Below are 26,699 nucleotides of genomic sequence, written 5' to 3' on the forward strand. Positions count from 1 at the left end.
CATAGAAGTGGCACGTGGGTGTTCTGCCAAATTTTGAACCGAATGTAAAATTTATTTTTGCTTCAACCTAGAATAGATTCTGTTATAGTGTCTGTCAGATGGTATGCTGAAACTGAGCAGGTTATGGCATGTGGCCCAGAATGAGGCACAGTTTATTGTGCCACGAGGTAAGAGGCACAGCATCACATCAAGTGAGCACATGTGAAAAATGGCCATCTATTACAATATGCAAACACTTCCTCTCATGACTACAAAAAACGATGTGGTCAGGACAGTAAGTAATATTTCCCAAGTGGAGGGCAACAAAAGTGAATATAATGGTAACTGTGGAAGATTTTGTAATTTACCGAAGCTTTCTTTTTCTATCAATATTTATATTTAGTGTTCTCCAAATGAATACCCCAACATGTGAGTAGTTGAAAGTGTGTTATAGAAACATGCAAAAAGATTGCAAACCACTGTACAAACCCCACAAAAATGAGCTTGGCTGTGATACACACACACACACACACACACTCACACACGCTCTTCATAGTTAGTATTTCCTACTCTTGGATTTTCTTCAAATATTGCTGTTTTCTTAATTGACGTTATTCAGATTTTGTTGATTTCTACCCATGTTACAGTTTATACTCTAAGATTTTGCCAGATATATCCTAGGAAAACTGCCTTAAGTAAGACTGAAAAATGCCTCAAGCTTTCTTGCTCTCAGGCACATGCTCAGGTTTCCATAATGACTGTGACTGGAAAGCACAAAAGTTGAAAAGTGGGGGCAGCTAACTTGGAAACTCCCTCCTCCCTCCACCCCTGCCATTGTCAGGGTGGGTGGTAAGGACAAGAGGCACCTGCTCTGGCCCTGGCTTTTGTGGGTGTGTAGATGGGCTCCTGGCTCTGATAGTCAAGGCCCGTGGACCTCAGGACCTGCCACTGGAGCCTTTATCAGGACGCTTGCGTTCCAGACCACGCTGCAGTGTCTCCCAAGAGCCCTCGGCTCCATGGGAGGCAGTGGTTGCCGTAGAAAGGACGAGGACTTGGGCACACCCATTACTACTGCTGCAGCAGAGCTATCTACCTCTGTGAGCCTCGACCTTCGCGCCTGGAGAATGGGAATAAAAATCCTTCCTCCATGGTTATTAAAATTAAATAAGACAATATCTGCCAAGCACCTGGCACAGCATTAGCACTCAATAAATGTTCGTTTCTTTGCCCCCCTGCACCCCACAATATAAGTAGAAATTCCCTCTCTGGGCTGAGGCTTATTTCTGAACCTGAAATATCTGAGCATCAGCTGATGGTAAGGATAGGAAGTGCTTCATTAATAAATTCGCCAGGTTTCTTGACTGGAGTTAGATGAAGCTGTAGTAAGGAGATATCTGGACTATCTGTGTTTGCCCTGTTAGAAACATCCATCACACTTTTTTTTTAAACACACATTATCAGGAAATCCTGGTGAGAGTGGCAGAGTATTTGTTTGCCAAACTTACTTCCCTTTTTTCCTGGGTCCAAAGCTAAGCCGTCTTTGCCAACCTCTTGTAGTTAGATGTAGCCAGGCCTGGTGACCCTCTACTTCCTCCTCTCCCCATCTGCCAGCTGTACATCAGTGACCAGAGTGACCTTGGGAACCTTATGTTGAAAGTGACAGAGCCTCTAACAGCCTGGGTCTCTAAGTGGTCCTTGGAGTAGAGCACCACCTGACCCCCATCTGGACTCTTACCCAAGCAAGAGATAAGCTTTCTTATCTCTTTTTTTGTTAAGTCATCGGGATTTCAAGGTTTATCTGTTATAGCAGCTGGCATTATCTTAACAATAAACTTGATGAAACAGGAGCTGAGTTAGAAGTGTTCTCCTTACCGTAGCTCTTGACATTCTTGTGAACGTGGCAGCCATTTTATATTTTGTTAATGTGGGAAAACAATTTCACAGTTGCTTAAAAATTAACTGTATGGCTTCTATTCAGAACATGCTATATGTATATATTGGTCATAAGAAATATGGAAAGAGGTTCTCTGTCAGCACAGCGTCTGATACTACCTAACAGTTTCAGCTGAAAGCAGGAGTTAGTGATTAACTGCCGTTGTTGTGTTTGAAGTTAAACAGTTCTGATGCCAGGTGTTGGGTGGGAAGGTATAGCTCAGAAAGGACAGGAGAAATCAAGGTATTTAGAATGAAAATTTCTCTAAAGTATCCTATGTACTTTTATGTATTCTTAAACAAAGTGTACTGAAAATAATTGCACCTTTTCCAGTCTTTAGCTTCATCACCCACAAAATGAGGGATATCTCGTCCTTGGGATTTGAAATTAAATGAGGATCATACCTCCCTCCCATCACACAGTAGGCCCTCAGTAAATATTTAAAAGAGTGACTCCCTTTTTAATGGCTTGGAATTATCCTGATGAACGTGAATTATCACCCTCAAGGACTTACAAAGCATCTTCAGCTGCTAACCGCAATGCTGAAGCCCTAGAAGTTGGTGCTATTAGTTATGGTGTCTAATTTTAAATTTCTTATTTACTTCTTTTTGGTCATGTGTTCATCTGCCACCAGAAAACTTACCTTCTTCAAACTGTTTTTATGTAGGGAAAAAAGTAAAATTCTCCTAGTGGAAATTATTATTAAAGAATGAATAAGCTCTCTGTGCAAGCCTGGGGATCAGAATGTAATAATCATGTCTGTGTTATTTGAGGCAGAAAATTATATTATCATATTTAATAAAGTAAAATTAACGTTAGAGGAGGGATGATATTGGAGACACTTGAAAGAAAATTGAGGAACTGGCGACTCCCTGATGTTATCCCACTAGAAATATTTTCTCAACCCTTTCAAGGAAAGTTGTGAAGTCCTCCATTTACAAAGGGAATTAACACCTTTGGTCATAGGAAAGCTAGTCCTTCTGAGATATTCACGTGCCACGTTAGTTGTATTAACTGAGTATCTGAGGTCTTCGCTGGGTTTCTGGGGTCAGGTGCCTCCGTTTGAGTAAGTAACCTCTAGATGGTGCTTTCACCTCTTTGCCAAGCTGGGTTGCCAGCAGGATGATTCTCTAGGAAGTGGAGCCAGATCAAAATAAACTTCTTTATTCTTTCTTATTACAAAAGTATTTTGTGTTTATGGTGGAAAACCAGAAAATATGAACTAGCAAACAGGAGAAAATAAAAATTACTATTCAGAGATAACCAGCACAACCTACCATGTTGGAAAACAGTCTTTTAATCTTTTATTCTATGTTTATAATGAAAATGGTTTTATCTCCTAAGTCCTCTTTTGTAACTTTTTTCACTTACCAGTAAATCATAAACACAATCAATGTCATGAAATATCATAATACATTCTTTTTTATAATTAAATAGCATTCCAAAATATACAGTAAGGCTAACTAGGACTCTGTGATTAAACATTTATATTTTTTAACATTTTTCACTATTATAAACAATATTGAAATGAAATCCCTTTCATGATAAATTTTAGCTCCTGTCCATGATTCTGGGAAATTGAATTAGTGGTAGTTGAAAATGTACACATGATTAAGTCATCTGTGTAGAGCCTGCTTTGAACCTAGCTACTCCAAGAGTAATCCCTGGGCCAGCAGCATCGGAATCACTGGGGACTCGTAGAAATGCAGAATCTTAGGCCCTACACCAGACCCAGAATCAGAGTTACTGATTCTGACTCTGTAATTTAACTCGATTCCCAGGTGATTTATGTGCACACTAAAGTTTGGGAGGCCTGGTTCTGAAAGTGCTTGGACCAATTTACATTCTCACCTGCCCTGTGTCAAATTACCCACTTCCCTAAACTCTTGCCAATAATAGGTATTTATCCTTTGGAAAAATTATTTTCCAGTGTATTAGATGAAAATGGCATCATGTTCTTTGAGTGTGGTATTCTTTCATTTTCTACTGAGGTTAAATTATTTTTCATATATTTACTTTTCCATTTGTATATCCGCATTGATAAAGTGCCTATTCATGGCCTTTCCCATTTTATTGTTATAGTCATCTTTTATTCCAAATGAAAATATTTTTATTTTTCCTACTGTATTTTTCTGTTCATTGTAAAAACAAAAAAAAAAATTAGAAAATAAAGCTTATAAAAGATGTGATAATCACCTTTTATTTTCACCTGAAATAGAATTACTTTAAAAGATACCATATTGTGGTCTACGTTTTAGAAATATCTTTACTGAGATACAATTTACATAGCATACAATCGACTCATTTACAGCATCCTGTTCAATTTTTTGGTATATTCACGAGGTCATGCAACCATCACTACAACCTAATTTTAGAACATTTTCTTCACCCCAAAGAAACCCTGTACCCATTAGCAGTCACTCCCCATTCCCCCCCAGCCCCTTAGGCCTAGGCAACCACTAATCTACTTTCTGCCACTAGTCTATTCTGGACATTTAATATAAATGGAATCATATCATAAATGGCCTTTGAGACCGACTTTTTGCACTTACCTTAATATTTAAGAGCCATCCATTGCATGTATCAATACTTCATTCCTTTTTACTGCCATTTAATACTCCCTTGTAAACATACACCACAATTTATTTATCCATCAGCTGATGGACATTTGAGTTGCTTCCACCCTTTGGCTATTAAGAATAATGCTGTTGTGAACATTCATTTGCAAGTTTTTGTGTGAACATGTTTTCAGTTCTCTTAGGTATATACCTAGGAGTGGAATTGCTGGGTCATATGGTGTAACACTATGTTTAACTTTATGAGGAGCTGCCTGACTGCACCTTTTTCAATTTCAACTAGCAGTGTGTAGGGTCCTAATTTCTCCACATGCTCATCAATACTTGTTATTGTCTGTCTTTTTTATTATATACAGCCATCCTAGTGGGTGAGAAGTAGAATCTCCTTGTGGTTTTGAGTTGCATTTCTCAAATGATTATTGGGGTTAAGCATTTTTGTGTGTCCTTAATGGCCATTTTATATCACTTGGAGAAATGTCTACTCAAATAATTTACCCATTTTTAATTGGGTTATCATTTTATTAAGTTGTAGAGTTTTCATATATTCTGGACATAAGTCCCCTTTCAGACACATGATTTGCAAATATTTTCTACCAGAATGGAGAGAGAGTTCTTTTTTCACTTTCTTCATGGTATCATTAGTAGCACAAAGGTTTTTAATTTCGGTAAAGTCCCATTTATCTATTTTCTTTTGTCACTTGTGCTTTGGGTGTTGTATCTAAAAAGCCATAGCCTAATCCAAGGTCCCAAAGAGTTACTCCTATGCTTTCTTCTAAGAGTTTGATAGTTTTAGCTTATACATTTGGATCTATACATTAGTGTCCTATTGCTGCTGTAACAAATTAACACAAACTTCGTGGCTTAAAATGACTCAAATCTATTATCTTATAGTTCTGGAAGTGAGAAGTACATAATGGTTCTAAAATCAAACTCCCATATGGAGGCTCTAGGGGAGAATCCATTTCCTTGCCTTTTCTTTTTTCTTTTTAAGATTTATTTATTTATTTATTTCCCCCCCACCCCGGTTGTCTGTTCTCTGTGTTTATTTGCTGCATCTTCTTGGTCCGCTTCTGTTGTTGTCAGCAGCACGGGAATCTGTGTTTCTTTTCGTTGCGTCATCTTGTGTCAGCTCTCCGTGTGTGCAGCGCCATTCCTGGGCAGGCTGCACTTTCTTTGGCACTGGGCAACTCTCCTTAAGGGGCACACTCCTTGCGCGTGGGGCTCCCCTACGCGGGGAACACCTCTGCATGGCTTGGCACTCCTTGCGCACATCAGAACTGTGCATGGGCCAGCTCCACACGGGTCAAGGAGGCCCAGGGTTTGAACTGCGGACCTCCCATGTGGTAGACGGACGCCCTAACCACTGGGCCAAGTCCGCCGCCCTCCTTACCTTTTCTATCTTCAAGAGCAGGGGTTCTTAAACTTTCTTGTTCCATGGACCCCTTTGCCAGTCAAGTGAAAACCACAGACCCCTTAGTAAGTCCATACTATACTGTGCATTATTTAATAAATACATCACACCTGCACCAAATGTCCCCACAAGATTTTTTTTTTTAATTTAAATTCAAGCTTATGGACCCCTGCTTAAGACCCCCTGTTCTAGAAGCTGCGTATGTTCCTTGGTTCATGTCCCCTTTTCATCTTCAAAGCCACAATAGCAGGTTGAGTCCTTCTCACGGGACATCATTCCAACCTCCTCTTCTGCCTCCATCTTCCACATTTACAGACCCTTGTGATATATTTGGGCCCACATAGTTAATCCCAAATAATCTCCCTATCTTAAAGTCAGCTGACTAGCAACCTTAATTCCATCTGCTACCTTAATTCCTCTTTGCCATGTAATATAACATATTCACAAGTTTCCCTAAGATTGGAACATGGACATTTTTGAGGAACCGTTATTCTGCCTGCCAAAATCTGTGATCCATTTTGAGTTAATTTTTTGCATATGATGTGAGGTAGGGGGGTCCACCTTCATTCTTTTGCATATGGATATCCAGTTGTCTCAGTACCTTAGGTGAAAAGTGGCCTACTTTTGCCTTAAACCAATATAACATCAAAACTACAATGTAAACCACTATCCATGTGGTGCAGCAGTGCTCCAAAATGTATTCACCAAATGCAATGAATGTGCCACAATGATGAAAGAGGTTGTTGATGTGGGAGAAGTGTGGGGAATATATGGGAACCTGTTAGATTTTTTGAATTTAACATTTTTTTAAAAAGCCCATTTTAGTAAATATATGACATGACCATTTTAAATGATTGGATAGGATTCTACTTTTTGGATCCATCTATCTATCTATAGATAAATAGATATTATTAATATATACATACATATACATATGTATATTAATTATGTATGTGTGTGTGTGTGTATGTAGTACTTAGCAACTCCCCTATGGTTGTACATTGCTTTCAGTCTTTCACTATTACTGTTGCCTTTATCAATTATCTGATTTATTTGTGGGGGCTTTTATATATGATGGACATGAATCCTTTTCCATCATATAAGTTGTAAACTATCTTTGAAATTAGTCGCTTCTTTCCATCATCCTAGTTCAAGCTATTATCCCTACTGATCTGGGATAAATTATATCCATAATCTTCAAGGGTCTCTCTGCTTCCACTCATGCCTCCCACCAATCCTTTCTTCATACAACAGAATGGTCTTTGCGAAGTGCAAAGCTGGTTGTGTAACTGCTGCCCCTGTCCTTGAAATAGGTTCTCACTAGCTTCTCGTTAGGAATCTAAGTTTTTAGGTTTGGAGACAGGACGCTTTCTTTGTCTTCAGCTTGACCTGAGGCTGCGCTCCCATTTGCTTCTCTCTGTTCATCCACACTTGCTTCCTATCAGGTCCTCGTGAAACCCTTTTTGCTTCTACCCAAGGCAATCCCTAATGAGGATAAAGCCTTTATGTCAGCAGGTATCTTTCCTTTGCAGTACTTTTCATGCTGGAATTTTAAATGTATTTGTTAAGTATATTAATGTTAACCTCCTGCTCCATAGAGATAGGAATTAAGTCTATTTTTGCTGATCTCTGGTTCCCCATGTCTCCGTATATGATAGGTACTGAGTAAATGAACAAATGGAATATATTTTCTATGGTATATTTGACTTTCAATTTTCTTTATGGTTTCTTTGATTCATAGAATTTAAAATAGACATATGTATTAGTCAGTCAAAGGGGTGCTGATACAAAATACCAGAAATTGGTTGGTTTTTAAAAAGGGGTTTTATTTGCGGTAGGAGCTTACAGATACCAGACCATAAAACATAAGTTACTTCCCTCACCAAAGTCTATTTTCACGTGTTAGAGCAGGATGGCTGCTGATGGCTGTGAGGTTTCAGGTTTCCTGGGTTCTTCCCTTCCTGGGGCTTGCTTCTCTTTCCTCGTGTGCTTACTTCCTGGGGCTCCAACTTAAGGCTTCAGCATCAAACTCCAACATCAAAAACCCCCAACTCTGTCCTTTGCCATGCCTTTTATCTGTGAGTTCCCACCCACCAAAGGGTGGGGACTCAGCATCCTAATGACATGGCCCAATCAAAGCCCCAATCCTAACTCAGTCATGCTCAGGTACAGACCAGATTACAAACATAATCCAATATCTACTTTTGGAATTCATAACCATATCAAACTGCTACAACATATAAATGTATAAATCTGTTCTTTTATTATTTCTGCTGTTGTTAGAGCTATACTTTAAAGTCCTTCCCCATTCCAAGAATAGAGAAATACTGATCTGTTTTCTTTTACTACTTCCATACTTCCATCGTTGGCATTAACATCTTTAATCCACCTGCAATTTATTTTGGCATATCACATAAATTAAGAATATAGCTTTATTTACTTCCCAAATGGTTAGTCATTATTCCCAACCCTTTTTAGTAAATCATCCTTGCTGATTTGAAGTGACTTGCTGATTACATGCTAAATCCATTCACATTTAGTTTGGTAAATGATCTGTTCCTATACTGATAGTCTTTGGCACCTTTTTGATTATTATAGCTTCATGCTATGTTTTAATATCTAACATGAACATTTTCTAAGGAAATCAGTTTTTATGAAATAAAACTTTAAACTTAACACATTTGAATTAAGTTTTATAAGACAGAGTCTAATTCCTTAGAAAAGTGGTTCTCAAAGTTTAATGGGATCAGAATCACCTGGAGGGCTTGTTATAAATTGCATAATCAATGGGCCTCACCCCCAGAGTTTCTGATGCAGCAAATCTGGGTGGGCCCTAGTGTTTGCATTTCTAAATTCCCGGGTGATGCCACTGCTGCTACTGATCCAGGGATCACACTTTGAGAACCTTGGGCTTAGAGCAAATTCTTGAAATAAAGAATATGGTCAACAGGCAACCAATCCCAATGCCTTCTCTGAATTAATTCCCTGGGTTGGATTATGTCGAAGCCCTAACCCCCAGTGCCCAGAATATGATCTTACTTACAGGTGGTGTTACTTAAGATGTACTCCTAGTGGAGTTGGGTGGGCCTGAAGCCAATACGGTTGGTGTCTTTATAAGAAGAGAAGAGGCCCGGGTCCGGGAAAGAAGGCCTCCTGAAGGTAAAACCTGAGCAAGGCGGCTACAAGTCCAGGAACGCTCAGGCTTGCCAGCAAACACCAGAAGCTAGAAGAGGCGAGGAAGGTTTTAGAAGGGAGCGCGGCCCTGCTGACACCTTTATTTCGGTCTTCTCAGCCTCCCGGACCGTGAGAAGACGCGTTTCTGTTGTCCTAAGGCTCCAGGTTTGTGGTACTGGGTTTCAGCAGCCCTAAGAAACTAATGCCTGTGCCCTCAGGGTTTGAATGAGCCTGTCCTGGGAGCGTCTCCCTGGATGGGCCTTCTCCTTGGGTGGTGCCTCTGGCCTCGCTCTCCTTCAGAGCCCTGAAGCCAGCCAGACCCAGAAATAGTCCTTCTCCCAGTGGACCAGTGAGGAGCTCGAGCTCGTCTCGCAGCGGCCCTGCCAGTTACCTGTGCTGATGAGGCCAGGCCCCTGGCCCCTTTCAAACAGAAACCTGAGAAAGGTAAGAATGCGGGGACTCCCTCCGCTGCAGGTTTGTCCTCTGCTGAAGGGTACTGGAGTGCAGTCCCTAGAAGTGCTGTGGAGAACGACCCTTAGCTTCCCTCCTCTCCCACACCCTTCCTCCTTGTTCACTCAAAGGGGGCGTTAATTACTAACACCTGCTTCTGCCCCCTGCCCGCCAGCCCCTGCCTGATTGGCAGCCCACTTCTTGACATAGACTTTCCACCTATTCCTCACAGTCTTAGCATACTTAAAGAAATAAACAGTTTGAACAGTTTAATGTGCAGCCCTTATCTCTGAGCGGAAGGCTATACCTTAATTTTCCCTTCGTTAAAGGATGGACACTATTTGCAGGAAATAAAATAGCCTTAGAGGTGGTATCTGCTATGGATTTACTCTCTGTCATTAAGACATAAGTATAATTGTTTTTTTTTTTTAATGAAATGTGATTTTAGGCTTTGTTTCCCTTGTTTTGTGATACTTTCTCCCCATTCATATCTTCCTTATTTAGGTAACTCAAAAGTTAGGTGGAAAGTCTCTAGCTTTTCTTTGAGGGATATTCCTTCTGCAGGTTTCTCCTTGTCATTCTCCCTTCCAGGTCTGAGATGTGCCATTAGAAGACCTCGCACCATAAAGCCAGCAGGTGTTTCCCCTTAAGCCCTTCTTCCTGTGCATTCCCTCATTGGGCGCACACCCAGTGAGCCTCTGAGATGTGCTGAGTCTTGAACAGAGAAGGGAAGGACATCTCCTGTCATTGTATGAAAGAGCATATAGAAGCTCTAGTCATTAGAAATATGATGTGAGCCACATATGTCATTTAAAATTTTAGTAGCTACATGAAAGTAAAACAAAACAGGTGACATTAAAGAATACTATATTTAACCCAGCATATCCAAAATATTATTTCAACATAATATTAAAATGATTAATGAGACATTTTACATTTTTTTCCATGCCAAGTCTTTAAAATCCAGTGTGTGTTTTACAACACATCTTCACTCTGACTGGCCACATTTTAAGTGCCCAGTAGTCACAGGTGGCTAAGTGGCTACTGTGTGGGAGGTGCAGATATACAATAAAAAGTTCCCCCTTTGACTTCTGTCCTGAAGCTGAAGCTACCTAGTTCCCCTCCCTAGAGGAAGCCACTGTTGGTGGTGATGCTTGCATCAAGTGTGATCTTCCAGAGATAGTTTAATATATAATATGCAAATACAGATATGCAAATAATAGCATCATAATCACACTGTTCTCGCCTCACTTTTCCTTAATCTAGGAGATGTTTCTACTCTGTTACATAGGAAGAACCTTTTTAAAAAGGATAGCGTATCCCACTTTATGGATATTCAGTCAGTCCCTATTGATGGACACTGAGGTGGTTTCCAATATTTGGTGCTTATAAACGATTTGAGCTGAGTTTTCAAAGGCAAATAGGAGTTAACCGAATGCCTGGGAGAATGACATTCTAGAAGAAGGGACTAGCATGCAGGAAGGCATGGGGGCATGAGAACATGGGGGGGGGGGGGTACATATGAACAGAAGGGGAATAGGGTAGGGAGGCTAGAAGGGTAGGCAGAGACCCCAAACCTCCTCCCAAGTGTATTATGGAGTTTGAACTTCATCCTTAATGGAGCATCATCAAAAGGAGAAGAAAATTAATAAGCCAGTAAATGAGGAACAGATCTTTCATATAGAAGAAGTCTGATTAAGATATGTAGAAGGCAAGGGGGAAACAGGAAATTGCCTTTAGAACTCTATAGTGTTAACTGCTGCAGGTACGGTCTACCAATGAATATTAAAAGCAGTGATGAAACTTTAAGGAGAACAGGCTATTTGCAGTGCTTCAAAGTGTCTCTCCTAAAATATTATCGTGGTAGTTTTAACACATGTCCAACAAGTTAATACTTCTACCCGGGAATATGGACTGGACTTATTGACTCAACTTCTCTAAGGAAAGAGAAAAATAACTTCACAGTGGAGAAGCCCGGTAGCCAACACCTTAGCTAAGTGACTAAGGCTAACATAACCAGTGATAGAATGATTAAGTACCCCTGACTCTGTAGTTTTCTTCCCCAAACCCCATGATCCCAATCTAACCAGAAGGAAACAGACAAACCCAAATTGAGAGACAAGCTACAAAATAGCTGACCAGTCCTCTTCAAAGTGTCAAGGGCAGGAAAAAAAGGGAAGGCTAAGACACCGTCACAGACAAGAGACGAAGAAGCTGTGACGACTAAATGCAGCTTGGAATCCCAGAAGGGGATAAACCAGGGAATGCTAAAAGACTGTAGCTTAGTTAATATCATGGTGCCACCATTAACTTCTTAGTATAGATGATATACTATAATTTAAGACATTCACTTTAGAAGAAGCTGGGTGAAGGGTTTACTGTGACTCCCTGTACTATCCCTGCAACTATTCTGTAAGTCTTATTTATTTCAAAATAAGTTAAAAAAAAAAAAAAAAAAAGACTTGAAAGTGACATGATCAGATTTTGAATTTTAGAAGAACTTCAGTGGTTGTGGCGGGGAAGAAGACTTAAAGGGCCAGAGCAAGGAGGCTGCTGCAAAAGTCAGAGGTGGTGTTGGCCTGGGTGGGGGCAAGAGTCGCAGGAATCAGGAGACACGGGCAGACTGGAGAGATCCCTAGAAGGAAAATCAGTCAGACCTGGTGGTGGTCTGGAGTCAGAGGGCAGGGGTGGGGGGCAACTCAAGATGATGCCCAGTTTTAGATGGGTGGTGATGTTGGAGTGAGAAAATCAGAAGAACAGGTTTTCAGGGAAACATTATTTCAGTTTTAGACCTGTTGAATTGGAGTAAATGTGAGGGGCCCATTTATCCATTAGGCAACTGTGTGTTTTGGGCCTCCAGGTCAGGAGAAAGACCTGGCTCTGTAGAGAGTTGTGGAGAATTGTTGTCATAATACGTAAAGAGCACATGAGGCCAGTGGAATGATAAGATGGCCCAGAGAAAGTGGCTAGAAGGGAGAGGGTTCTCTAGAATGGAGGCATTTAGGAAGAGGCCAGGAGACGGGCCTGTCCAGTGTGATGCAGTGGCATAAAGCTGGACTCCAGAGGCAGGCTGCTGGGGCAAGTTATTTTATCTAATAAGGCTGTTGTGAGGATTACAGGAGACACTACCTGGAAAGTTCTTCTAAAAATGTTGACTAACATGAGACAGAGGAAAACTGGAGAGTGGTGTCCTGGAAGCTAAGGTAAGAGAGCGTTTCAAAAAGGAAAGCATGGTCAGCAGTGCCCAATGCTGCAGGGAGGGCAAATAAGCACTAAAAAATTATCCTTTATATAGTATGACACACGGACCAGCAGTGACCTCTCCAGAGCACTGGTAGTCAAGTAGAGAGGTCAAAAATCAGATTGCAGTTAGAGAATGATTGGGAAGAATCTAGTCCAGGGGTTGGCAAACCACAGGCCAGGGCCAAATATGGCCTGCTGCCTATTTCTTAAAATTTTATGGGAATGCAGTCATACCCATGTGCTTCCTATTGTCTGTGACTGCTTTTGTGCTATTGTGGCAGGGTTGAGTAGTTGCAAGAAAGACCATATGACCCTCAAAGCCAGAAATATATAACTCTCTGGCCCTTTACAGAAAAAATTTGCTGATCTTTGGACTAGATAAGACCCCTGGTGTTTTTAAGAACTTTGGTCTTCTCAGACAATCCCTGCATTTCTGGTGAAGCTGGCGGGTAGACGGCAGTGCTCCTTCAGTCACCTGATAGAACAGACCCAATGCTAAACAGTAACGAGAAAAAGAAGGGGAAGAGGAGGGGGAAGAGAAGAAATGCATTCCTTCCTTTCTCCAACTGGAGATATTATCTACACAAGAACTTCTGTCTCTTACAACTCTGGAAAATGGGAGTTAAGTCCCCCCAGTGTTCCCCTTTCAGAAAAATCCCCCCACGAGTAAACAGTCATGTGACTGGTGATAATAACCTTGCTGAGATGACTGCCAACTGTAAAACCAGTTGGGTTTAAAGTGACCTCATTAATGCAGGAAAATGCCACAACCTGAGGCTTTTCAAGTGTTTATTAATTTACGTCTGGGACTGAGTGCTGACATTTATTCCAGATGAAAGAGAAAGCCTCTGTCTTTAGAGCTTTCTGTGTGCCAGGAGCTATGCCAACTTTTGTGACCACGTTGATTGTTACCGGAACCAGTAGGTGGAACTTCCCCCTCTTACAGGTGGAGAAATGGGGGCTCACTGAGGTTAAATGTTCAGAGCAGAACTGGGGTTGGACCCAGGGCAGCCTGATCCTAGGGCCGGGGCAGCCTCCACTGCACCGTGCTCACAGCCTGTGCCCCTGTGGTCACCAACAGCCATGCTCACTCTATGTAGAATCTAGCTCTGGGGCGTTCTCAACCTATTTTTAATCCATGATCCCTGCTACTTCACAATAAGAGTTGGCTGCTTAGGCTGTGTCTCTTAAGTGGGCTTCAGTTAAGACCTGTTCCTCAACCTCCTTTCCTGGTCCCCAAATTCCGCTTTGGTGGACAGCACGATTCTACCCAGAGGTAGCTCTGACTTCTTTAAAACCCGCTTTTGATGCACTCAGCCAGCCAGTCCCTCCCCCCAACACCTGTTCCCAGCTTACCATTTATTTTCACACTGCAGTATTTCCTCAAGCTCTTGAGCAAGCACAGTGACCCAAAGAAGCAGCAAGAAGGGGATGTATCTGCTCCCCCCAGTTCCCATCTAGCTGTGTCCATCTGATCCATGTACCCTTGTGACTTTTCTCCCCTTCTGAGCTGCCCTGGATAATACAGCCTTTAACTGCCTACATTTCTGCAGCCATCGAGTTGGAGCCAAAAGGAACTCAGGGGCCAGCCATCCAACCCCTGATTACACCAGTGAGGAAACTGAGGCCTAGGGAGAGTGGGCCCCATGGCTAGGCACCCAGGGCTTCTCGGCAGAGGCCCCCAGCACCTCGCCTGGAGCCTGCCTGCCTCAGTTGACGAGGCAGAGGCAGCCCGGCTGCATGCGGAGTGCTTACCTCGGAGCCCTTTTCATGAATGAGACCAGATGCAGAACTCCACATTGATCATTTCTGTCCCTCCCCTTTCTGCTTTCTGTTCAAGGCAGCCCCCCAGCTCCCAGCTGGCTCCCGTCCCCTCCCCCAGCCGGGAGAAGTTATTACATGCGGAGATCAGCTTACCAGTTTTCTTCAGAGCGGAGGCTGAGCTCGGAGCTCCGGGTAGTCCAGTGAGGGAGAGCAGAGGGAAGCAACGCAGTGCCTAGCAGAACGCCAGGCTGGAATCCCGAGACACAAGTGCATCTGCTAGCTGTTAGTGCTTGGCAGCCGGCGTTCTCCTCTAGGGTAGTTCTAACTTTGGGTAATAATGTTTGTCAGCTACCTGATATTAACATTGCTCCACGTTCAAACAGCAGTTTTAGCGAGACCTGGGGGAGAGGTAAGCCAAATAAAATATCTTGTCAGAAGTTGTATTTTTGTCAGCATTATATTTCCTCTTCTATCTACCAAGAGGGATCAGGGAATGGTTTTTGTGGTGTGCAAAGAGTAATGCTTTGTATTACTATAAGACTTGCCTTTTCTTATATGAAGGAAGAATCTTTTCTTGAAGAATCTGGTAATCTCTAAAACCTCATTCTGAGACTGTGCAGCTGCCACCCCGGGGAGCCTGCATGTCCTTGGTGACGGACGCCTGGCACATGCATGTTTCTCCTTCTGCCATTGCAGAAAAGAAATTGTGGCATGTCGGAGTCCGACAGGGATTCTTACCTTCGAGAGTTATTATTCTCCAGGGCCGCAGAGAATATGCATGTGCGAGGAATTCCTTTTCTTTCCTGCTTTTGCACCACATTTTTCTCCTTTGTTGCTTTGATGTGCTTGGCAAAATCTGCGCTTAACTTTCTGTCATAGGTTTGAAGAGGGATATTGGTACGTAACGGGGCTAGGAGTTTGCCCCAGGTCTACCTTAAGAAGGGAGGCATATTTTAAGGTCCATTAGGGCACTTTATTCTTATTGGTTTAGCTAAGATGTTTACTGGATACAGTTTTGAACATCCTAGGCACCTCTTGGGGTCAGTTTTCTGATATAGGTAAAGAGGCTAGAAGGGATGATCCTATAGATCTGAGAGGGATCTCAGATCCCACCTGCATACAAGCCTGCAACAGATTTAACTCGCCCGGTCCTTTCACTCCTTACCTTTATGAGAAGGCTCAGAGTGATGCCTGAGTAATGAAAGGCCAGCCTTTCGCCTAGATCCATCTTCCTCTTTGAAAAGCCAAGTGAAAAGTGCATCTCCTAAAAAGGCCACGGGGCCACTTCACAGCTCTGCCTTTTGTTAGCCTTGTCAGGGACCGAGGAGGCTCTGAAAGCCTAATGTAATTACTTTTCCTTTTCTAAAAAAAGCCGAAGTGAGAATACTCCCCAAACTGCCACTGCAAGGCTGGCTGTGGTCTCTGCAGGCTTGTTACTCTGCTCAAAAGATTCATGCAACTCAGAACCATGCAGCAGCAGCTCATTTGTTTTAGGCTTATAGCCTATTAGTTACCCTGTCCTCTGCTCTGCAGATATCTTCTGGGCCTGTGGGAGGGATTGAGGTCTTGAATGGGAGTTCGAGCCACTGAGCAGGGTTAGTGATGTTGGTAGCTGAAAGCAGACCGTTGCCCTCTAGTTGTAGTTGAAGTTCGCAACTTCCCTGTTGATTTTTTTTTTTTTTTTTTTTTTATACTGTGCAGAGCAAATGACAAATGGGCTGGCCTAACTCAGCCTGGAGCACTTAAGCACATTGGAGGAGAGCTCATATGGAAAATATTTCTATCACCGCTGCATGCGCATATGGTCTGGGGAGACCCCTGTACAGAACAAATCACAGTGCTCCAGCAGCCCCTCAGCGGCGTGCCAATTACTCTTATTAACAGCAAGGCTAAGGGCAGGCTTCAGTTACCTGCATGCAGCTGGCTCCCTGGGAAGGACACTCCGGAATGTGTGTGCCCTAAGCCCTGTATCACACGCAGGGGGGTGATGGCTCTATTTCCTTTATAACCGGCAAAGCAGATGAAAAACGCAAGAGGATTGCACAGGATCACCCCCAACTTGATGCTGTTCAGACAGCACTCATGAGAGGAAGGCAAAGCTTCTGTCTTTTGAGTTAAAGTGTATATGCTTAATAGCCAGAAAACACAATCAGGCGTGGCAAGATGCCTGCTCTTCTGCACCTTTGTTCTATTCTGCTATGCTACAGATCTTGGGGTAGCTTTTCTTTCTCTTTTTCCTTCCTTTCCCCGTGTGTGTATGTATTTGCTTCTGTGTAGCTGCAAAGCCCTGGCTCTATAACAACGGTGTTCCTAAGAAATTGTACAATTAGGATTCCTTTCCCCATGTTGGAAATGAAAGGTTGAGGAAAGAACATGAGTGAGCCCCACCTCCTTCCTTTAAAAAAAAAGAAAGTGTAGTTTATATAGAGCTTTGAAGAATGTGGTATTTATTCATAAGAGCCTCTCTTTTATTGCTGTGTTACTTACAAAATTCACCCGTAAACATGTGGCGTCGTCCCAAAATCACCAAGGTTTTTTTTTCTGCCAGCTGGTTTTCTTGCAGGTTTTAATTACCTTCCCTTTGGATATTCATAAAAATACAAGGAAAAGGAAGAAAGGAGAAGAATGCTTTGTATACCTAGCAGTGCTCGGCTTGCTGTGGCCTCAGTGTGGGGCTGGGAGCCAAGCAGCAAACGCTGGGTGCAGTTTGCAGAGCCAGTTTTCTAGGGTTTGAGGTTCTTCCAGATAAGCAGGGGCTGGCAGGTGGTGGGGGAGGAGGGTGTGAGGCGAAGCAAGCCTTATTTGGCATCCTGTGGCAGACCCTGTTGGCACCAGTGACTGTCATCTCAAGGACAGAACAACCTGGTATGAGTTCCACACACGGGCCTGGAAGACGGAGAAAGGACTACTCCTTCTTTCATTTTCTGGGTGCAGGATCATTAAACCAGGAACCTCGAGGCCATGAGGATGCCTTTGCCCTACTTAACTAGGATAGCAACTGTGTTTAGTACAGATTAGCTGTGTACCCAAGGACTGGAAGGTCAGGCTGGAAATCTGGTGCATTTGTCAGTATGAGGTGGATACCAGGATGCAGTTTCTTTGCAAGATGCAGCAGAATGGCGGTGGTGGGTGGAGGGTATTACATTTTCTTTCCTGAACTTGGATTTACCTTCTCAGAGAAGGCCATGAGCTACTGTCATATATGGGGAGAGGGTAGGAGAGACTACTAGAAACCTAGAAGGTTCCATATATTATGATGAGATAAACTCCTAGAAGTGGAAAAGCTGGCTTAAAAAAAAGATGTTTCTTTTAATTATGATAGAACCATTTGCAAAACCTGTAAAAACTAAATAGAAATATCTTGCCTGCTGATTGGTTTGGAGTTCCTTTTTGAGGTGGTAAAACAATTGTTGGAATTAGATGGTGGTGATGATTTACAATGTTTTGAATATCTAAAACACTGCTGAACTGTATACTTGAAACGGGTGAATTTTATGGTAGGTGAATTAGATCTCAAAAATAGTATCTTTTTCACCCAGTTTTTCCATCCATAACAATTTACCATATAGATCTCTGTGCAAAATGTTCTAGGCACCATTTTTCATAATTAGGTGGTTGCAACAATATAAATTCCCCTCAAAAGGGGTACCCTGTACAGGTGTTCAAAAAGAATGAGATCATTCTATATCGGATTCTTAACCAGGGCTTGAATTGAATTGAAAAATATCAACTTTATTTTCTCTGACCTCCCATGTTGAATGTCATCAAACAATCTGCTGCTACCTTTTGACAAAGGGTCTGTGATTTTCACATGACTAGCAAAGGGGTCTGTGGATCAAAAAAAGGTTAATAACCCATATAGATATGTACTGATATAAAATGACCACCAGGATATGTTGTTAAATAAGAAAAGCAAGTTGCAGAACAATGTGTACAAAATGCTACCATGTTTTAAAAATGTGCTTCCATGTTCATATGTCTTCTCTTAGGAAGGATATAGAAAGAAATAGGGAAAAATTTAAGTGACTGAGATGAAGGGAGGTGAGACTTACGTTTCACTATACACCTTTGATATCTTTTGAATTATACACAGTAAGCATGCCTCATCTAGTAAAAAATGCATGATATAATAAATCACTCAGTAATAAGTAAAATAAGTACTGTAATAAGTAGTGTCCTCAGCAGCAGCTTTTAACACATGCTGAGGTAAAGTGTGCACAAGTGAAAAATCATAGCACTAAATTGCACTTCAGTCAAGTGATTCCTTAAGGGATAAAGTGATTTTTCTCTAGGTGGTTCATTCACTCATTTAACACCTACTGTGGGGCCGCCTCCTTCTCATTTTTAAAACAAGGACAATAATGGTGTTTGGAAGGATTAAATGCAATAATGTGTGTAGTACTTTTCGGTTGGTGTGTCAGGCACATAATAAACAGCAGGCATTGGCTATCACCACAATTATAGTTGCTACTGTCAGGGTGTTTCACCTCTGTGTTTCAGGCTGAAGAAAGGGAAAGTGAAAAAATAAAGTCTTTGTTTTAGATGAGCTCATGATCTAATAAAGGCCCAGCATGCAAACAAATAACAATCATGCAATACGAAAGTCTCCTCAATTATAAAAGCAGAAGCAAAGGAATAATGAAATCTGCCTAAGAGAATGAAGAAAGACTCTGCAGTGTCATATTTGAAATAATGAAAGACGATGTGTCAAGAATCCCCAAGACTACCCCCAGATTCAGTAATTCACTAGGAGGACTCACAGGATTTAGCAGCATATAGTTGTACTCACAGCTACAATTCACAGCAAAATGATACAGAGCAATGTGGCAAAGGGAAGAAGTATCTGAGGCAAACTTCTGGGGAAACCAGGCACAAGCTTCCAACGGTCCTTTCCCAGTGAACCGAGGATGCACTTAATTCACCCAGCAACAAATTGTGACAAATGTATGAAATGTCAACCAGGGAAGCTCATTAGACTTGGCACCCAGCATTTTTATTGGGGAACTGGTCAAAAAGGCAGCCTCTGCCTGGCACATAGCAAAATTCTAGACTCCATAAGGTGTTCAGCATAAACCATATCATTTGTACAAACATTTTAGGCACTGTGACCCACTCTTACCAGTTTTGGGAATGGTGGGAATCTCCCACAGTCCAAGTTCCCAGACACCACCCAAAGGCTGACCTTGTAAGGAGGCCTTTCAAAGGATGGCTGTCTGGCCTGCTATGATACCTCTTTTAAGATTTCAATAGTTTTGAATTTATTGATACTTGTTTTGTGACCTAAGATATGGTCTATCCTAGAGAATCAACCATGTGCACTTGAAGAATGTGTATTCTGTTGTTGGGTTAAGTGTTTTATTATATATATCTTCTAGCTCTAACTGGCTTAGAGTATCGTACAAGTCTTCTATTTCCTTATTGATCTTCTGTCTAGATGTTCTATCCATTACTGAAAGTTGTATATTTAAGTCTCCTAACTATTAATGTGTAGATCTGTCCATTTCTCCTTTAAATCTGTCAGTATTTGCTTCATATATTTGGGGGCTCTACTGTTAGGTGTATATAAACATATAATTGTAATGTCATCTTGTTGAATTGACCCCTTTTATCAGTATATAATGACTGTCTTTATCCCTTGTCACTGCTTTTGACTTAGTCTCTTTTATTTGATATTAGTATAGCTTCCCCAGTTCTCTTTTGGGTATCATTTGCATAGTGTATTTCTCCATCCCTTCACTGTCAACCTACTGTGTCTTTGCATTTAATGTGAATCTTATGTAAGCAGCATTTAGTTGAGTCATGCTTTTTTCTCCATTCTGTCAATCTTTGCCTTTTGACTGGGGAGTTTAATACATTTACATCTAAAGTCAATACTGATAATGCAAAATTTTCCTCTGCTGTTTTGCTATTTAGTCTTCATAAGTCTTAAGGCTTTTTGTTTGTCCCTCAATTCTTCCGTCAATGCCTACTTTCATATTTATTTTATTTTTTATTGTATCATATTATGTTCCTTTGCTTTTCTATCTAAATATATTTCTCATACATTTTCCTTGCATTTATCTTGGGGTTAAAATTGAACATCCTAAATAAATAATAGTTATATCTGATTTGATACCAACTTGACTTTAATAGCATATACATTCACTGTCCCTATACCCCTCATTCCCCCACTTTTTTTGGGTAACTTGTTACAAATTATGTCTTCACACATTGAATATTCAAAATCATAGACTTATCATTACTTTTTAATGCATTTGTTTGCATTTTAGTACCTGTAGGAAGTAAGTGTATTTACATACCAAAAAAAATACCATACAACAGTACTTGTATTTATAATTACCCAAATGACCCAATGGATAGGGCATCCACCTACCACATGGGAGGTCCAAAGTTCAAAGGGCCTCCTGACCTGTGTGATGCGCCGGGCCACTTGCGGTGCTGATGTGTGCAAGGAGTGCCATGCCATGCAAGGGTGTCCCCATGTAGGGGAGCCCCACGCATAAGGAGTGAGCCCTGTAAGGAGAGCCACCCAGCACAAAAAAAAAAGTGCAGCCTGCCCAGGAATGGTGCCATACACACACAGAGCTGACACAACAAAACAAGACACAGATTCCGGGTGCCACTGACAAGAATACAAGTGGATACAGAAGAACATACAGTGAATGGACACAGAAAGCAGAAAACTGGGGGGGGGGGGGGGGAATAAAAATAAATAAATCTTTTAAAAATATATATATGTATATAAAAAATTACCGAAATGATTACCTTTACTGCTGGTCTTTATTTATGCCACTTTGAACCACTGTTTAATGTCCTTTCCCTTCAGTCTGAAGAAGTCCCTTTTGAATTGCTTATAGGACAGGTCTAGTAGTGATTGATCTCTTCCTCATTACTGAAAGAAAGTCTTGTCAAATACAAAATTCTTGGTTGGCAGTTATTTTCTTTCAGCATTTTAAGTATTTCAACCTACTGCTTCCTTGCCTTCAAGGTTTCCTATGATAATCAGCACTCAATCTAATTGGGACTCCCTTGAATATAACATATTGCTTTTCTCTTGTATCTTTCAGAACTCTCTCCCTGTCCTTTGTATTCAACAGTTTATTTAGAATGTGTTAGACCAAGTTTTTCTTCAAGTTTATCCTGTGTGTTTTCTGGGCTTCTTGGAGGTGCATGTTCACATCTTTTGCTAAGTTTGGAACATTTTCTGTCTTTATTTCTTTGAATATTCATTCTGCCCCATTTTCTCTTTTCCTTCTTAGACCCCCATAATGCTTATATTTGTACATTTGATGGTGTCCCAGAAGTCTCTTAAGCTTTTTTTCACTTTATATAAGTAGTTTTGTTTTTGCTCCTCATTCTGACTCATTTCAAGTGCCTTGTTTTCAAGTTCACTGATTCTTTCTTCTGTCAGCTCCAATCTGCTTTTGAAACCCCCCTGGGAATTTTTCATCTCAGTTATTATGGTCTACAACTCCAGTACTTCTATTTGCTTCCCTTTTAAAATTTCTTTCTCTTTACTAAGATCTTCATATTGCTTACTCATTGTTTTCCTGGTATTCTTTAGTTCTTTCTCTGTACTTTCCTTCATCTTCATACTGAAGATCATGTTTCAGAAAGTCTTTGTTTGGTATGTCCATGTTCTGATCATCTTTGTTGTTGTTTTCCTGGATTTTTATCTTCTTTTATAGGCCATCATTTCTCTTAATCTTTTGTGCACTGTACATTTTACTATTTTAAAATATTAACTCTGGGATTTATTCCCTAAGATATCTGTTTCTTGAATTTATGTCCAGCTGATGATATGACAAGGATTTTCTTTAGTGTCAGCCCTCCTATCAGGAAGGTCTGTTCAGGGCAAATGCAAAGTTCAGGATCCTCCCTGTCATATCTGGCCCTGTGTCTTGTCCTAGGTTTGTGCTTGCTAGAGGGCTTAGGGGTTCCCCTGTTTACTGGAGTATGAATGCCCCTCAACTTCCCAGGAAACAGATCTTCTTCCTCTCCTTAGTGTTCAATTGCCAGACTTAAACCAGGTAAGCCGTTATCTCAGGCTACCCACCTCAATTGTTTTTTTGTTTGTTTTTTTTACTGCTTTCCTATCTGAAGCTGCTTTTGCCTAGTGGAAAAATTCTGGGAGGGAGGGGACTGTATCCAGAAGGGAGTCTCTCAAGTCAGTCTTTCCCAACCAGCACAAAGTCAGGGATTCTGAAAGAAAGTGCTGATCGGCTCCAGACTTCCCTGGAGAGGCGGGTAAGGGAGGGACCAGGAAGGGCACCAGGCGTTTCTCCCCAAAGCTGTGCTCTCTTGACCTGCCCAGCAAATGCAGCCCTTCATCTGTCCTCCCCAGCTCTGAGGAATAGTCCCATCTTTCAGTTTCCTCCACAGCCTTTGTCCAGGCAGGTTGGAACAATGACCACCCTCAGAGCTGGACCCCCAGAGAATCAGAGTCACTAATCAAAAGCCATGATCAGGGATTGATCCATGTCCACCCCAGATCGTGGGGAAGTTCATTTTTATGTCCTTTTCTGGCACCAGCAAGCTGTCTGCCTTGAGAGTAGGGGCTGGGCAATAACTGCTACATGAAGAATATAATTTACTGGTATTTACTATAATTTACCATCCTCTTCCTCTACTCTTCCCTGGATGCTGTAGTGTTCTACAGGACCCTGGTGTTTTGAAACAGTTGATTCAGGCAGTTCCTGCCTGTTTAATAGTTGTTATGGTGGAGAGACTCATTCCTTGAACTTCCTACTCCACTACCTTCCCACTATCCCCTTAAGTTTTGATAGACAGTGTTTTCATTATTACTCAGTTCTGAGCCCTTTCTTAAATTGTCATTATATTTTCTTTGACCTTTGCATAGTTTAATTTTATTTTCAAAAGTTTGCAGGGTTTTATTGTTCCCAAATTAATTTCTAACTTGATTATATTGTGGTCAGAGAATGTGGTAATTTTTTGTGATGCTAATTTTTTGATACTTGCTGAGAATTGTTTTATGGCCTAGGATGTGGAGAGGCTATGTACATGCTTCAAGTGCGCTTGAGAAAAATGTTCTTTTTTGATGAGTAGGTGCGGGGCTTTTTATGTATTAAATCAAGGTTGTAAATTGAGATGTTCAGATTATCTGTATCTTTATTAATGTCTGCTTCATCCGTCAAATTTGAGAGTAACATGTTGAAATCACCCACTGGTAACTCTGTTGGCCTGTGGAGGGAGGGGGCATGACTGACCTCCCTGTTCTCCAGGCAGTCCTGCCCTTGATGTCAGTAGTCACTCTTGTTCCCGGGCCTCCCTGCCAATGTGCCTGTGGTTTCTGAGTTTGGACTATTTCCTTCTTTGTAATACTCTGTTTTGGTAGTTTCTTCCAGTGTGGCTTCTTGCCAGCATAAACCTTCTAATACCCAGAAATTCCTCAATTTTTATATCTGCCAATGGTATCCTTTCTTTTGTTTTCTAGTTGTTGTTATGATATATTGATCCTTTTTGCCATTTGAATGGAATTTGGGGAAGGAAAGAGGAAAACAAATACCTTTGCTCAGCCTGCCATCTTGGCCCTTTTTTATTATACTTTCTTCTTTTGTAACTTTTCCCAACAAATGTTTGTTGGCAAGTAATTTTTATAGACCTTTGTTTCCTCATCTAAAATGGGAATAATAATCATCTTGATATATAAGGAACATAGCATTAATAAGATTGTCATGCTTTATAGGCTATATTGTTCTATAGAAAAGCGAGAGACAAACCTTCAGTACCTTCCATCAACACTGCTTTTCTTATGTGTAGCTAATATTATAAACAGCTCAACTGTATTAGAGAAAAGTGAGTAATTGTGGTTAGCATATTGTGAGCGGTTCACAGTAAATTTTATTTGCCACTTTTTGAGAAAATTACAAGAAATTATTGAGTGACCATAAAAAGTCATATTTCATAAATGGAAATATCTGATCTAAAAACCAGTGCTATGGTGGGTGTTCATTTTCTTGTACTTTGCTGTTGGCATGCATACTGAATTAGGCTTTTTTCCCTAATCCATGCCTTTAAAAAAAGTATTTCTTTACCCCCCCCAAAACATAAAATAAAATTGCTGATTCAGCCTGTTATATAAGTTTATTTACTTTGGCTTAGAAAGTTAATATGAACCAGCAGAAAGAATGCTGAAATTTCAACCCAGGCATATTCAAAGGACAAAGTGAGTATTTGATGTAAAAGGCAAAGTGTTTTGTATTAGAATCTATTGAAATCTGCCCATCAGCAATTTTTTTATGTGTTCCTACATTGCACCAAGGCAAAATGGGCAACTCTCAAGTTCAACAACTATGTATAGTGTGCATTTTGTGTATGTTTGTGCTAAGTGCTGTAGAATTCATATGGCTATGAGAGTTCATCTGACCTCTAAAGATAAGCACAAACAAATAGGTTAGTTAAGATTTGCTATAAATTAATAAAACAGATCACATTGTTTTGCAAGGATTTGGAACATCCTTATGGAGAAGAAAGCATTTGAGATGGGATTGAAGAATCAATAGGAGTTCCATAGAAAGATTGGAGAAAGGCATTCCCAGATGCAGAAACAGTACAAGTAAGAAAAGATAATAAGATGGGGAAGGTAAAAGTACGTTTAGAGAATAGCAAATAATTTTTTCCCCCTTTGGCTAGAATATCAAGTACATCTAGTGAGAGATCATGTGAGATGGCCCAGGGACATACTGTATGCAATGTGATTTCAGCCTTAAAAAGACTAAGGCTTTCTTTGTGGGCAAATATAACTATTTTTGTAAATATTCCATGGAAAATTCTGAAGATATCTTTTACATTTATGTTACAAATGTAGATGTATATAATATATGTGCATTCTTCCATGTAATCATGTCATTCCTTTCTTCTGTTTGGGTATGTTCTTATATTTCTTAGGTTCTACTCTTAGTAAAACTAAATGATTTAAATATGTTCCAGTTTTAAAATTCTATAACTCTAGGAGTGCTCACCAAACTATAAATGTATATCATGTACCTCTGAATAATGTTAATGTCGTTACAATATTGGGGGAAAACCCATTGGCTTTGGAGACACATAAGCCTGGACTTGAATTCTGGTCCTCCAGGTTTTTGCTTGGGAAGGCTGAGCAACAACCCTAAACATAATTTTTCTCCGTCTGTAAAATTGGGAGAATCATGCCAACATCGTAGAGATATAGTGACTATTAATGAGAATTTTCATAAAGTGTTTGCACAGCAGATGCTCAGTGAATGGCAGTTATCATTGTCCTAAGAGTATTTGATCTCATTAGCCCAATGGAGATGGATTCTTTGTTTAGGTGAGGGGAATTATAGTAAGCTATGAGGGTATATTTTTCAATTAAAGCAGAATATGAAGTGAGAAGAATGAGAGGGAATGAATATGGAGCTTGGAGTTGTGAAGTGCATCCATGAGAACAGAGAGAGAGACAGGATCCAAGCGAGGGGGGAGACTTACAGTCAAGAATCTAAAATGTGGTTCTAAATTCCTTAACCAAATCTAATGGAGTCAAAGGATCTTAGTGGGAGAGAAAGAAGAGGAAAACGTCTAGGATGTTTTAAATGGGAAGAATGGGGTGGGCAGTTGAAGAAGGAAGAGAGCAAAAACAAGATTCCTAAAACATAAACATGTTGGCCACCCTTTCTTAATTGGTGAAGGGAGCTGGGAAGTCACAGTGGTTTTCTCAACAAAAGGGTAGGCCTGGGTGGGGCTCAGATTGAAAAACAAACAAACACTGTCTCCCCTAAAGCCAAGAAGTGGTGTAAATACCAAATTCCATCTCCTGAATCCTTATTTGGGAAGGAAACTTAGAGATCTAGTTCAACCCACTAATTTTACATATGAGGAAAATGAATCTTTTAAAGATTATGTGGCTTACCCAGGACCACACAGTTGAGCAACCAGAGCTGGAGGGTACATGGTCTAGAAGCAACGTAATCTTGACTGGACCTCATTGTGGCATCTGAGATCTTTCAGTGAAAGCTTGGAGTACTTGAAAGCTTGTTTGTGGTATGGAATCTTTATGGCATCAACAGTTAAAGGAGACACAGTTATTGTGTTCAAAACTATTTGTAAGAGCCTCAGCTGTATACAGATATGCTTACCCCAAGCGTGCTTACACTATAGTAACCATTACATTTGTACATAACCATCTCAA

The 26,699-nt window shown here is 40.9% G+C and overlaps 1 protein-coding gene and 1 long non-coding RNA gene across 6 annotated transcripts in view; one reads left to right on the forward strand and one right to left on the reverse strand.

The window, feature by feature from the left end:
* The window catches only part of LOC105745457 (uncharacterized), a 52,816-nt gene extending 36,959 nt beyond the window's left edge, over positions 1 to 15,857 (reverse strand). For 2 of the 4 annotated variants that reach the window (XR_002795580.3, XR_001118156.4), the window contains exons 1-3: positions 15,696 to 15,857; positions 14,684 to 14,928; positions 8,943 to 9,122 (exon numbers count right to left, since the gene is read on the reverse strand). This is a non-coding gene — a long non-coding RNA (uncharacterized lncRNA). Of the gene's footprint in view, positions 1 to 8,942; positions 9,123 to 14,683; positions 14,929 to 15,268; positions 15,621 to 15,695 lie in introns of those variants that run through there. The other 2 variants (XR_009185138.2, XR_011648450.1) reach the window with 1 other exon arrangement.
* THSD4 (thrombospondin type 1 domain containing 4) overlaps positions 1 to 26,699 on the forward strand; it is a 634,788-nt gene that overhangs the window by 384,775 nt on the left and 223,314 nt on the right. The window lies entirely within an intron of this gene.

The sequence above is a fragment of the Dasypus novemcinctus genome, chromosome 3 (genome assembly GCF_030445035.2).
Source record: "Dasypus novemcinctus isolate mDasNov1 chromosome 3, mDasNov1.1.hap2, whole genome shotgun sequence".
NCBI classification, from domain to species: Eukaryota; Metazoa; Chordata; class Mammalia; order Cingulata; family Dasypodidae; genus Dasypus; species Dasypus novemcinctus.